Raw genomic sequence first — 16,988 nt, forward strand, 5'->3', positions numbered from 1 at the left:
GAAATAGTAATTCCAAATATGCATCTCCATCCATGTCAAAAGGTCCACCCTGTCAATTAAAGGAGTCCTGATGAGCACTGCAATAGAGATTGGGCTATGAATCAGGAAAATGTTGATTCACATGACACCTCTGCCATGAACTCCTCATATGGATTGAACAAACCATGTTCTCTTTCAGCCACAACACCCACCCAACTATGTGCAACAAATAATAGATGTGAAGTGCTGGAGAGCAGAAAATAAAGCTATTATGTAACCACCATGAAGATTTGGGTGCCTTTGTTGTATGCATACTAGTGGCCTTGGGATCATGGATATTCCTGCCTACATGCCCTGTGATAGCAACACAAGTGTGGGTTGTTTCTTGCAAAAGAAGGGCATTCTGGCAACCATCTTTTTTGCAAAGGAACTCATAAAAAGTCTTGTAAGTTGCACAAGCATATTATATTTTAGTATGTTTTGGATTTGCAGCATCCATCTTTCTTTTTGCAGGTAATTTAGGCCAACAGGAGCTACAGGGAAGTTTCTTTTATTTTTATTTACACACATATTACATGTGTGGGTTTCAGGACTCTTCCCATACCTAAATAATTTCACTTTTTTTTAGGGATCATATCATCCTTTCCTCAGTTCCTCGCATCTCGTTTTCTTCATTTTCTGCCTCTCACTCTTTCTCCACTTTTCATACAGCTCCTCATTCCCCACAGCTTGATGCATCCCCATTTGCACTATTTCCCATCCATTTTCTTCCTGAGCCACCTCTCCTGTTTGCCTGTGCTCCCACTGTATCTCAAGTGCTTCTGATTTCAGGTGTGCTACATTGTTGAGGAACTGGGATAGCTTCTCACAGGTAGCGTCAAGATTGCAGGAGGAGTCACATCTCCATCACTCATACACACAAACTGACCCACCTGAACTAGTTACCTATATCAGTGTTTTTCAACCACCGGTTCATGGACCAACATGGACCGGCACCAGTCCGCTGGCATTTCCTGCCGGTCTGTGAAAGAGCCTCTGCCATGCACACGCACAAAAACCACATCTCACTCACCAGGACCAGCATGGGGCTCGCTGCCGATTCCCCGTGGTGGAGGGGAGAGGCAGATCAATAGGAGCCCAGCGGGAGTCACACCGTGCCTGGCCTGCCCTGCCCTCTGGGCAGAGACCCAGAAACCAGGCCTTTTGCTTTCTCTGCTGTGGTTTCTACTGGGAAGGGAAACGCTGTGGCAGGATTGTGCTGGAGGTGTTTTCCCATCCAGTCTGAGCTGGTGTGTACAGGGTTTGTAACTTTGATTTTGTATTGCTCTGCTGTTGATATTGTATTTGAATTTGTATTTGCTATGAGTATAGTATTGCATTTATATTGAAGTTGTATTTTTGTAAATTTGTGTTGTAAATTTTTAATCAAGTATTCTTGAAATGAAGCAACAGCAGATTTCACAGTAGCCTTATCTGAATTACATATTGCTCTCTAAAAATTTCAGTTGCATTTGATTACATTTAATTTCAATATTTTATTCTTTTATTAGCATTTTTACTGCTCAATTTCTGGTTATTTTAGAGAATTTTCTTTTTTTGGGACTATATTTCAAAACTAATACACAAAATACTATATTATGTATATAATGCTTTTTATTTCTGCCTCAGTGGTCCCTGAAATAATTTTCCTTTTTTTGCCGGTCCCCAACTATAAAAAGGTTGAAAACCACTGGCTTATATGACCGACTTTCAGAACCCAATAGCCTGCATACCTTCTTTGCATATGTTCCAGCTACTCTGGTAATACCATAAGGGACTCATCACTTTGCCACCCCAGGAAAGGCCCTTATAGAGTGGTAGATGGGTAGTAGATTAAAATTACAAAAACAGCTGGAAGGGAAAGTCTAACTCACCTCTTTCAAAGTTTCACTTCTGCAGTCAACTCAGCATTCCCTCTGCCTGCCTTCCACTAAAAAAAAACTACTCTGAAACAGCTGTGGGTAGTTAATCTTGGGGTTAACTGAGAATGCTTTGAAATGCTTCAAAAGAAATTACCACCCTATCTAGTCACTTATTGCCAATGAATGGCTTGTTGTCTAACCAAACATACTTCCCACAACACGATGCAAAACACACCTCAGGTTACAGCTATAGTCAATCTAATTCACTTATCCCCTGTAAGTTGCCTGCCCAGCCCAAATCCAATGCTCAGTTGCAGGCAAAAAAGCCATGCTTCACTGATTTGCAGACCACTGTACACATATATCAAGGGTGCAATTTAAGCAATCCAGGAGCCAGTTTCCAGCCTCCAGACCCTACAAAGGCTGCAACTCCTGCCACTGAATTACCTGTGGCAGCAAAAAGTCCGTGATTTCCCATGGACATTCAGCAGCAAACTGCTATAGGCTCAAGAGGGTCATCACATGCTAAATGATATTCAAGTGAGTCTCCATAGCAGTTGGCTGTTAAATTTAGGTTGTAAGATCTTTATCGTTGAAGGAGAAAGAGGATACTGATTTCTATCGAACTTGGGATTCTTTTTATAATTGGCTGGAGAAATGGGACTTGGTGTAAATTTAGAGATGTTTTTCAAACTATGATAAATTAATTGGAATTTGATATTAGAATGTTAAAAATATGTAGTAGGAGGTTGCCCCAGTGAATCCAATGTTTGTGATGTTTGATTTTTTTTTTTAGTGTTAGTTTAAAAATTTTAATAAAATACATAAAAAAATTAGTTGTAAGATCATCAATTGATTGCATTATAGCAGGTCAATGTTTATTCTTCCAATATTGTTCAACCATTCAGTGTTTGCTTTTTAGCTGTCAAAAAGGCATAGAAAAGTCATTTTCTGATTTCTTATCCTGTTTAATCATTTCCACGAAGCTGGGACATAAAAAAGATTGGTACATCAGTGAATTTTAAAGACTGTTCTACTACAGAATGTACCTGTATAAGAATCTACTCCCAAATAGAAGCAGGTACAGGACGTAGTCAAAACATATACTTACAAGAAGCATTGCACAGCCAGCAATTACCTAAATTAGATCATTTTCTAGTAAAGAGATGTTGCAGGGTCCAATAGATACAAAAGTTTTTACTAAATAAGAGGACGCCTAAGATCCACAGACACGAAATGCAGATGCCAAAGCAGTGATCTGCTAATCAAGCATTTTGTAGTTGTACTCTCAGAAGTTTCTCAAATTCTCAGATTTGCCCACAGGGTCAAAAAACATGTACAGGAGAGCAGCTTAAAATGATCATGCATTCTTCCTTTTTGAAATGTTTATTCTTTTCCTTTTAGCAGGCAATCCAAGAGAGTTAATTTTAGTTGGGGGTTAGTTTTTTTTCCATAATCTGCCTAATACAGGGCATCTGGTAGGGATTTATTTGCTATCCCTACTCTTAGACATTGCTACCATGTTTCCCTGAAAATAAGACCTATCCCAAAAATAAGACCTAGTACAATTTTTGGTACTTGCTAAAATATAAGACCTACCCCGAAAATAAGACCTAGCTGTGTTTATTCCCAGGGTCAGTGGGGAACATAAAGAGCCTTTTTAAACTTTATTTTTTAACTTAACTTTAACTTAATGCACTGTGTGGAGGAAACATTCTTATGCAGCTCTGCTCCCTCCGCTCAGGGAGCAGAGCCGCATAAGCTGATGCTTCCTCTATAGTGCTGGCTCCTGTCACAGGCGGAGTACTGTGTGGAGGAAGCAGAGCCACATAAGCCTATGCTTCCTCTATAGCGCCGGCTCCTGTCACAGGTGGAGTGATACCAAATGTACATGTATCCATGCTGTTGTACATGAATAAGCGTGGACTGTTGTACACATTAAAAAATAAAATAAAAAATAAGACCTACCCCAAAAATAAGATCTAGTGTGTTTTTGTGAGTCAAAAAAAATATAAGACAGTGTCTTATTTTTGGGGAAACACGGTATTATAATTAAGGCTATTAATTTGATTTATTTTAATTTTAAGGATTCTTTCTTAATTTCAAAAAGGAGAAAAATATTTAAGTAAAGCAAAACAATAAGGATGAAAAATAGGCAATAGTGAAGTTGTCTGCAATCTTGATACTTTTAAATCATGCTTACAACAATTAGGATCTCTCTATTGCTGTCCTACACCAAATAGCAACATCTTGAAGGTCATTGCAATACTAAGAGGTACAGGCCCCCATCCATTAAATGTTTTTTTCAGTTTACTGCCTTGGAAGTATGTTAGTTTGTTTTTCATCCTGTAAGAGTGATGTCTCTTCTTGATAAAGTCATCCACTATTTTGGATGGCAAAGAATATAAATTAAATTAGCTTGTGTGGTTTTAAAGCATATTTCTAGAAAATGATCAACATTTTATAGTGTCATACTGACCAGAATAAAGCTCCAGAAAATTTGTAAGAAATTAACATATAGATTTCAAATGCTTATCTAAGAAGTCTATACTGATTTTATGCAACATATTACCTTATAAATAATAACGGCAAAAAGGATGAATACAGTAGGGAAAATGTATCTTCTTTGCTAGTAGAACACTTATGAATAGAATGCAGATTGTTCCCCCCACCACACTACCTCAGTAATTTTCACATATAATCAGATATAAAATGCTTGCTCTGTTGCATCCTACTAATGTCTTATTAATCCATCACTTAGAAATCACTCTGCCATTTACGGTTTTGGATGAACTAACCTTCAGATCACAGGTCACTGAGCATGCCTGGGCTTAGAATGTGCCTTAGGCAGCTCTGTCTCATGGTTGTTTCTTTAACAAAGGAAAGTGAAGTTTGGACACTGAATTGGAAATCTAGTGTTTTTCACTGCCTGATCTTATTACTATGTGGACCTCTGTGGAACAGCCCCCATTCCCATAAAAAGAACTTCGCCTCACATTCACACTGGAAAGTTAATTAAAATAGCATGTGATAAATGCATTTTTTAAATCCTGCCATTTAAGAAAGGCAGTTGAAACTTTTAACCCATACAAACCATTCTCTCACAGATGTGTAATGACTTTACAATATCTGTTTACAGAGAGTTGTCAGTAGGTAAAGGTGCCAGGCGTTTCAGCAACGAAGAAAATAAAATTTTAAAAAAATCACTGAACCTCCATCTGAATCACTGAAAAATCACTGAATGACTCCATCTGGTCAGATATTAATGGATGAATTTCAGTTACGGTGGCCCGATGATGTGGACAAGGTGCTTGCACAAGTACGTACTACCAGCTGCTTACTTGACCCTTGCCCTTCGTGGCTGCTGACCAAAGCCAAACACAGGATTGGTTCCTGGATCCTGGAGGTTATTAACACCTCTCTGAGGGACGGTCAGGTGCCCACTCCTTTAAAGGGGGCGGAAATCAGGCCTGTCCTAAAGAAGGTGTCTTTGGATCTAGAGATGGCCAGCGATTATAGACCAGTGGCCAACATCCTGTTTTTGGGCAAGGTGTTGGAACGGGTGGTGGTGGGACATCTCCAGGCACTCTTGGATGAAATTGATTATCTGGACCCATTTCAGTCTGGCTTCAGACCTGGGTACGGTACTGAATCAGCCTTGGTCACCCTGTATGATGACCTGTGCAGGGAGAGAGACAGGAGGAGTGCATCCCTGTTGGTTCTCCTGGACCTCTCAGAGGCTTTCGATACCATTTACCATGGTATCCTTCTGGAAAGGCTAGCGGGACTGGGAGTTGGAGGCACTGCTTGGCAGTGGTTCCACTCCTACCTTGATGGCCGATTCCAGAAGGTGGTGCTGGGGGACTTTGGCTCTGCGCCACGGCAACTTTGCCATGGTGTAACGCAGCGTTCCATTTTGTCCCCCTTGCTATTTAATATCTACATGAAACCGCTGGGATAGGTCATTAGGAGGTTTGGGCTGCGGAATCATCAGTATTCTGATGACACCCAGCTCTGCCTCTCTTTTTCAACTAACCCAGGTGAGGCAGTGGCTGTACTGAACCGGTGCCTGGCTGAGGTAATGGGCTGGATGAGGGCCAATAAACTGAAACTCAATCCAGATAAGACGGAGGTCCTGTTGGTGGGTGATTCGAGCTCCTGGGTAGGTGACTTGGGCCTTGCCCTGGATGGGGTTGCACTCCCTCTAAAGGACAGGGTCCACAGCTTGGGAGTGCTCCTCGACCTGGAGCTGTCCTTGGAAGCTCATGTGACAGCGGTGGTGAGGAACACTTTCCTTCAGCTTTGGCTGATCCACCAGCTGCATCCCTACCTGGAGAATGACTGCCTGGCAACAGTGACACATGCATTGCTAATTTCCCAATTAGACTTCTATAACACACTCTACATGGGGCTGCCCTTGAAGACGGTCCAGATACTTCAATTGGTGCAAAACAGAGCTGCCAGGTTCCTGACAGGGACTGAGAGTTGTTCTCATATAACCCCAGTCCTCCATCAGCTTCACTGGCTTCCCATTGAAGTCTGGGCCCAGTTCAAGTTGTTGGTTATCACCTATAAAACCCTCAACGGCTTGGGACCTGGTTATCTAAAGGAGAGCTTGCGTCCATATATGCCCTCCCGCCCCGAAATCGGTGGCAGAGGCCCTCCCTCCATGAAAGATATTAGGAGGGTGAGTACCTGGAGGAGGGCTTTCTCAGCGGTGGCGCCCCATTTATGGAATGCGCTCCCCAGAGAGGTCCGCCTGGCACCGTCGTTATTTGTTTTTCGGCGCCAGGCCAAAACCTTTTTATTTAAAAGTTATTTTAATTGTTAATTGTTGACTATTTATTGGGTTTTTATATTGTGCTGAGATGTCTCCGGATTTTTAAGGTTAATTGTGTGTATTGTTATTTGTTTTGTAAGCTGCCCTGAGGCTCTTTGCGAATGGGGCGGCATAGAAATGTTTTAAATAAATAATAAAATGTTTTGTTAGATATTTGTATTTTATTTGCGTAAGCCATCATCTTGCAAAGGACGGCATACAAGTATCCTAAACAAACAAACAAACAAACAAACCTGAGTTCAGTAAGGCAATCAAAACATTGCTGGATTTGTGGCAGGGAAGGAGAGGAAACAGCCCATTGTTCTTACTTAGAAACAGTGAAGGTGTGATTTTTTGGAATGCAAAAAATTGTGGAGTTCCAGAAAAATATTTCAGCAATTGTAAACTAAGCTCAGAGAAGCAATGTGTTAAATAAACTTTATGTAAGAGATTATGATACTGATTTCTTAAATGTGTTTGTCAAGAGAGACTAAAAAGAACTTAAAACAAAGCTCACTAGTGTATTCTCCATAGCAGTAACTGAACAATGGCTGTGTGAAGAACATGGAATGTTACACAACTTGAACTGACAAAGGTACAAAAGCTACAAGGCTGGGAACTAGTGTTCTGCAGCATATGGCATATCATACACTCAAGACAACAGGGAAAATAATCATAGATTTGAAATAATGCAGCTATTCTAGGCTATTTTAGCCAGTATTCTTAAGCAGTAACTGGGTAAGAATTAAGAGACTTGCATTGAGCATTATTATATGATGAGCTTTGATGATCAATTAGGGATGCTTTCTGTCTGTTGATTCTATTGTCCTGTTACTCATAAAAGTATTTAACTTCCACTGCAGGAAATCTATTGACAAAATATGTGCAAGCCAGAACAATGTACAGTATCTCAAAAGGAAAAGTATTTGGTAACATTAGTCGAAAAAATAGAAACTCTATAGGCATAAAGGGGGCAGTTTTATTTATTATTTGACTGAGAAAACTCAAGACAGTGAATAAACAAGATAAACAATAGACTATAACCATTCATACAACCATCTTATAAATACAAATGAATAAACAACAACTTTTAAGAATAGCAGTTATCCATAAGGGCTAAAAAAGCACAAATTTATTTAACAACATTTCTATCCTGTCTTTATCTGAAACAGATCTCACCTAACAAAAGTTATTAAACCTTTTAACAAAATACCTTCTTAAAAGATATCTGGGCTTGACAAACCTCTCTTGGCATCGGAAACACATTCCACAAGATGAGCACAACAACAGAGAAAACTCAGGATCTTGTAGCTTTCCACCTAGCTTCACAATGTAGAGTAGCTAAAATACTGGCTCAGATAACACCTGGAATGTATGGAAGAAGCAGCTTTAAACATGCATATCAGTAGTTTCCTGGAAACCTGGAAGGAAACCTACAGCCAGTGCAACTCAATAAAAATAGTGTTCAGAACACCAAGCTCCCACTTGTAACCTTGTCACCACATTTTGGTGATGCAGTAATTGCAGTTTCTGGATGCTTTTCAACAGCAGCTCCACACAGAGCATATTATAGTATTCTAATTATGAAAATTGTGGTGTGAATGACTGTCAAGGTCCACCTTCATCAGCAATGGTTCTAGCTAGCCAGCCAAGTGAAGAAGGAAAATGACACTCCTTATAACTACTGATGCCACCTACATGAGTTACAAATTACAAATTTGATCTGTCAAGAGATAATGCAACCCCATTCAAGATAGGCTGTGCACCTAATCCCAAACTGGGTAATCCACCAGTCAACAGTATTTCTGCCTTACCAAAATGGAGTTTCAGATGCTTCATCCAGTCTGTCAAAGCTGCAAAACAGCTGTACGGTACTTCTTCCACCTCTGGGAACCAAACGAATGTTTGTTCGCTTATTTACTGTACTTGTAAAACAAATACTTGTTCAACCTCTCTCCTGTCACTACTCTGAGCCCCTAAAGAAAGGGACATTCAAAGTGCTTTCATTTATGACTTTAAAGCACAAGTAAGTGAAATTGCTCACCAATATCAGCACTTTGAATTGGGGCCAGCAATGAATCAAAATCCAATGTAAAAAGGAGGGGCCCAGTATAATATGGACATACAGTTTGGTTCTAGACAGAACCCTAACCAATGAAAATTCCCAAGCATCTTCAAAGGCAGCCCAATATACATTATGTTATAGTAACCCAAACAAGGTTAGCAGGGCATGGATCACTGCAGCTAGGGTAGCTACCTCCAAATGGACTTGTACCTGGGATACTAGCCACAGTTGATAGAGACTGTGCATGCCACAAAGGCCACTTCAGCCTTTACTCACCAAGAGAGATCACGGAGTGCCTTCAAGCTACACACCTGCTTCTTCATGGAAAGAACCACCCCTTCCTTAACAGGTTGAATTCTCTTTTTAGGACCAGGGAACTACCCTCCAGCAGTGCTGCCATCTTGTCTGTATAATCAGTTTGCTAGCCATTGACCAGTCAATTGCTACAGACACTGGTTCAGCATCCCCATAGCCTCACCTGGCTCCAAAGAGAAGGTGAAACAGAGCTGTGTGTCATAGCATACAGCTTACAACATACTCCAAGCTCCTAATGACCCCACTTGGTGATTCCAGGCAGATGTTAATCAGTATGGGGGATAAAATGGAATCATGCAAAAAAATAAGTACCTCTTCACACAGTCCATAGAGTCCATAGTTAAATGTAGTAATAATAGCCACCAACTTGCATAGATTTAAAAGGGAATGTATATATTTTGGTTTATGTATGATATTGATATTCTGCCATTTTATATCCCCCTTTCCATCTTATCTTCACAACATCCGTGTATGGTAGGTTAGACTGAGAGTCAGTGACTGGTCAAAAGTCACTCAATGATCTACATGTCAGGGGTGGGGGGACAGGACTACAACCTAGATCTTCTGAATTCTAGTTCAGTGCAATAACCATTACACTTTACTGGCTCTTACACTTAGACAAACTGACAGAGGATAAGACTGAAAATGGTCATTAATCATAATGGCTGTGCAGTACTGTACTATAGGAGTATGCCTCTTGATACCACTTGCTGGAGAGCACAAAAAGAAGAGTGCAACTGCATTTTTGTCTTGCTTGCATGTTTCTGATGGACATCTGGGTGACCAATGTAAGAATAGATTTCTGAATTAGGTAGGCTATTCTTCTGATGTTGCATGGCACATCTTACATTCTTGTGACCCCAAAGTGAAGATGCTATAGATCAGAGCAGAAATCCCCCAGCCCCACTCTCTGAGAACAGCCATCTGGGTTAACAGTAGAAACACCACAACATAATCCTGCCCACATCCAACTCTGACAGGTGGTCCAGAAGGATACCATGGTCAATCGTATCAAGGTCCAAGAATTGACAAGATTGCACACACACCTATTTATCTCCAAACAGAGGTCATAACAGAATGACCAGGACTGTTTCAGTACTGTAACCTGGCCTGAATTGCCTAACTCAAAAGGGAAATGCTTACTACTGGTACATAATGATTAAGATCTTCTGGCTCAGTGAGTTTCTTCAAGATTATCCTATAATTCTTGTACTCCAGCCCAGGGAGTTACAAAAAGTTACAAACTTTTATTGAACTGAAATTGCTCCAACAGTTCAACAGAAGCCTAAACAGAATGTAACTATCATAGACTCCCTCCCCACTTCTTCCAGAGTTCCAATTAGTTTTTGTTTAAAGGTGCCCAAATCTATTAGCCATTGATAAAGGTGGGGTTTAGGGTTTAGACTGCAAATTAACTGAATACTCAGACTGTGATTTTTTAGTAGATAAACGGGGCAAAGGCTACATGGGGCAAAGGCTGGCAAGGCACATGTATGTAATATCCTGAACCTTATCTAGGACATTACATACATCCCTGTGCCCCAAAAACTGAAATTCACTTAACAGTTTAGGACCAGTAAAGGCATTGTACAACTGCATGGATTTACCAGTACCCACTGTTGAGTTCAAGTCATGACAGATACATACAGTAATTTTGTTCTTGAAATGTCTGCCAAACATACCACAGCATGCTTCTGATGGTTCAGTGACATCACCACTGGGGACAGATTTTAAAAGGTCAGAAACAACTGAGACAGGTTTAGCTGGATGACACAAAATACAGCTAGTTCTGGTGGAGGGTTAGACTGTGGTATGTTGCCCCAGCCAACATTCAAACGCTGGTGCAGTGGTACCTTGGCTCACAAACTTAATCCATTCCAGGACTCTGGTTGTGACCCAAATTGGTCATGAGTCAAGTTAAATTTCCCCTTAAGGTTCAAAGCAAATAAGGTGAATCCATTCTGTAACCATTTTTTTTTAAATCAGAAAAATGTGAAACAAAGTGACAACAGCAAAGATCGTGGCCATCTCCCCCACCCCACCCCAAGCATAAGCACAGCCATCTCCCCGCCTCCCCGCCCCCAGCATGACCGAGATTGCGTCTGTCATCCCTGCAGGAGCCCATCATCCCGGTGCACTGGGAGGGGGTGGGGGGGGAGAGACGGGTGTGATCGCGGGCGCACTGAGGGAGAGATGGGCGCAAACGGTGCACTGGGGGTGGGGAGATGGCCTCGATCGCTTTCCGTTCATGCAGGGAAGGTGTGCCTGATCAGAGGTGCGCTCCTGCAGGAAAGACAGGCAGAATCTCAGCCATCTCCCCATGGCTCTGCTTTGCTGCTCCCGTCTTTCCTGCAGCCGCACACCTCTGATCACGGATGCCTTCCCTGCACGAAAGCAACTGCGATCCATGATCAGAGGAGCGCAGCTGCACTAAAGAAGTGTGCAGCTAAGCAGAGCCACGGGGTAGATTGCCGAGATTCCGCTTGTCATTCATGCAGCCGTGCGCCTCTGATCACAGACGCCTTCCCTGCACGAATGGAACTGTGATCGTGACCATCTCCCCCATGGGGGGGGGGGGGGAGATGGCTGCGATCTTGTTCACCACCAAAAGCAGTGTTCGCAACCCAAGTAAAAACTTTTAAGTAATTTTTGTTCGTGACCCGATTTGTTTGTGAGCCAAGGCATTCATGAGCCGAGGTACCACTGTATTATTGTTACTGGCTCCACCCACCGTCCCTCCCCACAGGCCTATTGATCTTGTGACCTACTTCCAGTTCAGGTAGCAACTTCCCAAAAGCACTCCTATCACTGGAAGTGACTCCTAAGAGCTGCAGTTGCTCTGGCATGCTGGCAGCAAGAGGCAGCAGTGAAAACTGGCAACAGCTATCTATGTCATTGCTGACAGCATCATGCAGTTTATTGCCGGATCAGGGCCAGTATCTTTAAGGGGAAAACTTATACTTTGGAAGGTTCATTATTTTGGTATACTGTCAATGCAGACATTTTAACATGCTGCTAAAACAGAGCTGATTAAAGTATACCTAATTCTGTGTGCCCAAAAGGCAGGTTTCCTATTGCAACACCTTTCCTTTTTTGCTGACATTGCTGAATAACTCAAGCCCTGTAATTGTCTTGTCATCTCTTCAGAGGGCTCCAGTAATCCAAAGTGAAAACTAGGGAACATTTGTGCTGAGATAATAAAGCTGTTTAACGTTGATGTGATCCAGAACTGCCAGAAAGACTCCCAGTGTTTTCCAGGCACTTGTGCATCATCTTTAATTACCTTGACGCATATACATACCTCAAATGTTAAGTTTCCATTAAGCTTTTTAAAAGAAAAACATGTTGCAGCAGGATTACTACTATAGGTGACCATGATTATAGTGGACTGTTTTTCACACAGCACAAAGCAGGGTTTCTTTTGAAAGCTGTAATGGCACAGTTATCTTTTGCTGCTCATGAATCTGCTTTTCTTCCTTCCCTCCAATTGCAATTAAGGGTCAAACTAGTCATGAACAAAACAGAAGTCAGAAACTGGTCATTTGCCAAATAACTCTGAAGCAGGGTAAGCATGAACCTGAGTGCACTAGTTTAGGCATGCTGAACCCATTGCCTACCTGTGATTCTCTCCCCCAAATGGCTTTTGTCTGAGTTTTTGCCTAAAAATACTTCAGTGCAAGGAGAACCCCAGTGGGTAAGGCATGGGAGAGCTAAAAATAATGACTGCTCTCATAATACCAGAACTCTGGATCATACAATGAAGATAAACAATGGGAGATTCAGGAGGGGTAAAAAAACAAACAAACAGATAATGAGTGGGAATTGTCAGCTGCAGGACAACCTCTTTTACCATCTGATAAGGGAGAAAAGACACACTGCTGCCAATTTGTACCCCTTCCTGATGCTGTATCACCCAGCACATCATGCACCTCTGCTTGCTTCTCTTTCCTTTTGCTGCAACCTTAGGATCAGCTCTACAGATGTTAAATGTATTCCTTGATAATATATCATAGCATGTTTCATGTGTCAATGTATAATCTCTGGAAAAGATCTCGTGTATTAGGTAGTAGCTCTGCTCATATTTCTAATTCTTTAGTCACATGGTTTAAATTCAGATTATTGTGGAATAATATAGCACAGTGGCTACATATCGCCTCTGAGGAGTCTACCTTCCTCTCATGTCAGAATTGCACCTGGTTCTTATGTTTGGAAATAGGTTTGCCTATTTTATATATTTTCTTAATAAAAATGTTAATAATAGAACAGAAATTCATAAAGTTTTAAAGAAAATCAGAAGAAAGTTAATTGTAAGAACTACTTATATCCCCAATCACATAAAATATTATGCATTTCATAGTGACAGTACTTCACAGCATTTATCCAAACTGCAGCTGAAAGTGTTTAAATTAATAAATACTACATACTAACCTTTTCACTATACCCACATCTTTGAAGCTGATGTTCCAACAAAGTTGGGTAGAAAGAATACCTCAATGTTTGGTTGACCATCTCTATTAAGTATGAGAGCTCTTTTTATCCTTGACTTCACACAGATGCATACCCTCTCATGTGCCCTGAGTAAACTGCACTTCTAAAGAGTTCCTTGACACCTGGGCAAACATATCCACAGCTGCTTAACCAAAGAAGACCCCTTTAGTGCTATTGCACCATTTCATTCAGCCTTATCAGTTCCCACCGGAATCTAAATTTATCAGTCTGTAAATACCCAAGTATGCCAATTCTTTTTTCAATCATTGTTGTTCACTAGTGCTGCAGAAAGATAGCGTAATGGAAATAACCCTGCTAAGGCAAAATGAAATGTGGAAAAATCATTAACACTAAGATAAGTTTTCTGAAGCTTTCTGAAAGTTTTAATTAGCAGCTAGGCTACATATAAATAAATAAATAAGAACATTTGTAGTTAGGGGGCATGCCCCCAAATGCCATTGTAAAGCCATGGCAACCAAGGCCATTTCACAATTTCTACAGGATCCAAAAAAGAAACATTACTTAGGTCTAGTTTAAAATATTCCCCAAATACTGAAGTGGGTAAGAAACTACAGGAGTTTGAAGGAATCACTAAAGATAAAGACACAGTGTTGGGAGAGATCCAGTAACAACATAATTTCCTTCTGCAGCTAGGATGAAAAGTGTCAACAGGTGGACTATATTTCTGAAATTAACTAAAGGAGTCATCTGTTAATTATGAGAATAACAAATAATTAATTTAGTCAGTACCATATTTTCCCTGGTTTCATTCTGTTAGGTTTACCACCTGAATAAATGTACTGAACTGAAGTAATTCAAATACTGTAGTTACTGAAAAACTAAGTATCCTTCACTTTAATTCTTTAGAAAGAACTTGCATTTGCTGTAAAATTTATGTCTGTGCATTTAAAGTACACATAGTACTCATGGAGGAACACATATGAAATTTGCTGCACCCCAGTGCATAAACATGGATTTTTAGTAGCAACACCATAAGCATTATATTTGGATAAGGCAAACACAGTTTAAAGCACAGCTGTGGAGCTAAAGTTGAATTTTTTTTAAAGATGCAGGGTTTTATTCATTTCAGCTACAGAAATTGACTAACATTTCTATTGCTGAATTAGTGGAGGTAAAAAAAATGGTGATGCATAGAAAAAAAAAGAACAATTGGTGATGTGGCACAATGCTGTTGTGGGCAATTAGCAACGCAGATACTGAGTTTGTGCATATATTTATCTGAACTTATGTTGAAAGTTTCTCCCCCTACAGACTTCCTAAAATCAAGCTAACAATTAACAATGGAAATAAATTTACACTATATAGACATCCCAGATTAAATTGCATCTTTGAATACAGCCAAATAAGGCCATATCGCTTGAAAATTAACATCCTCTCTTTAAAAGTTTCTCTGAAACTTATGGCAACCCCATTGGCCCTAGTGGGATTTAAAAAGATTGTTTGAATTACTAGATGTTAACTCAAATAATACAGCAGTCAGGTGACAACATTTGCTGCTGCTAGTCATGAAGTCGTATCCAACCCATCACGACCCTATGGACAACATCCCTCCAGGCCCTCCTGTCCTCCACCATCCCCCGGAGTCCACTTAAGCTCACGCCAATTGCTTCAGTGACTCCATCTAGTCACTTCATTCTCTGCCATCCCCTTCTTCTTTTGCCCTCAATTGTTCACTGCATTAGGCTCTTCTCCAGGGAGTCCTTCCTTCTCATTAGGTGGCCAAAATATTTTAGTTTCATCTTCAGTATCTAGCCTTCTAAAAAGCAGTCAGGGTTGATCTCCTCTAGGACTGACCGGTTTGATCACCTTGCAGTCCAAGGGACTCGCAGGAGTCTTCTCCAACACCACAATTCAAAGGCCTCAGTTCTTCAGCACTCAGCCTTCCTTATGGTCCAGCTTTTACAGCCATACATTGCAACTGGGAAAACCATAGCCTTGAGTATACGCACTTTTGTCAGCAGGGTGATGTCTCTGCTTTTTTGTATGCTGTCTAGATTTGCCATAGCTTTCCTCCCAAGGAGCAAGCATCTTTTAATTTCTTGGCTGCAGTCCCCATCTGCAGAGATCTTGGAGCCCAGGAAAATAAAATCTGTCACTGCCTCCATTTCTTCCCCATTTATTTGCCAGGAAGTGATAGAACCGGATGCCATGATCTTAGTTTTCTTAATGTTGAGTTTCAAGCCAACTTTTGTGCTCTCCTCCTTCACCCACATCAAGAGGCTCTTTAGTTCCACTTTCTGCCATTAGAGTGGTATCATCTGCATATCTGAGGTTGTTGATACTTCTCTGGCAATCTTAATTCCAACTTGTGATTCATCTAGCCCCACCTTTCTCATGATGTGCTCTGCATATAAGTTAAATAGGCAGAGCAACAATATACAGCCTTGCCAAATGACTTTCTCAATTTTGAACCAACCAGTGGTTCCGTGTCCAGTTCTCACTGTTGCTTCTTGAGCCGCATATAGGTTTCTCAAGAGACAAATAAGATGGTCTGGTACTCCCATCTCTTTAAGGACTTTCCACAATTTGTTGTGATCTGCACAATCAAAGGCTTTAGTATGACTGACTGTTGCTCCTCCCCAGTAGCACATTGGACACCTTCCAACCTGAGGGGCTTATCTTCCGACGTCATATCTTTTTCCTTTTGGTACTGTCCATGGGGTTTTCATGGCAAGTATACTGGAGTGGCTTGCCATTTCCTTCTCCAGCGGATCACATTTTGTCAGAGCTCTCTGCTATGACCTGTCAGTTTTGGATGACCCTGCACAGCATAGCTCATAGCTTCACAGAGTTACACAAGCCCCTTCACCACAACAAGGCAGTGATCCATGAAGAGGGTGACAACATCAGACAGTAGGAAAAACAATGAATGATCCTGACCTGGAAGAAAGACAGGATTCATAGGCAAAAGTACTTGGTGAATTCAAGTATTCACCAATTATCCCAAACCTACTTTTCTTGCAGAGCTAGCCCAAACATCACACATTTTGCATATCTTAAATTGCTTTTTTTCCTGGAGCATTAAGGCACAAGGATTGTATTTTCATAAAATATTACTGTTTCAGTAGATTTGGAGCCCTAGCTGTAAGTACAGCAAGACTGAGATAGAGCTAGCTTTATCTATAGAGCTTTTTTTTTAAAGAGAGCAAGTTAGGCTTTGTAAGATTTTTCAAGAATCAGGCCCTACCTGTGTGTTTATATGGTGGTTCAGCTGTTGACCACAAGATACTGATCTTCAGATTGGGAATAGTACTGAAAATCTCAATTGTTCTAAACAGAACTCCTAAACAGGAATCTAATCTAAACTGGATTAGATTCAAGATTCAAGTTAATATACTTAATTTTTGAATCTGATTTAAGAACACTGACTCAGGCAGATAAATGTGCAATGCAGAAGCTG

General features: G+C 40.8%; 1 protein-coding gene across 1 annotated transcript in view; it reads right to left on the reverse strand.

The window, feature by feature from the left end:
• PLEKHG4B (pleckstrin homology and RhoGEF domain containing G4B) overlaps window positions 1-16,988 on the reverse strand; it is a 175,054-nt gene that overhangs the window by 146,663 nt on the left and 11,403 nt on the right. The gene's annotated exons all lie outside the window — the stretch shown is intronic.

Source organism: Varanus komodoensis, unplaced genomic scaffold (assembly GCF_004798865.1).
Source record: "Varanus komodoensis strain SLA01 unplaced genomic scaffold, ASM479886v1 scaffold10, whole genome shotgun sequence".
Taxonomy (NCBI): Eukaryota; Metazoa; Chordata; class Lepidosauria; order Squamata; family Varanidae; genus Varanus; species Varanus komodoensis.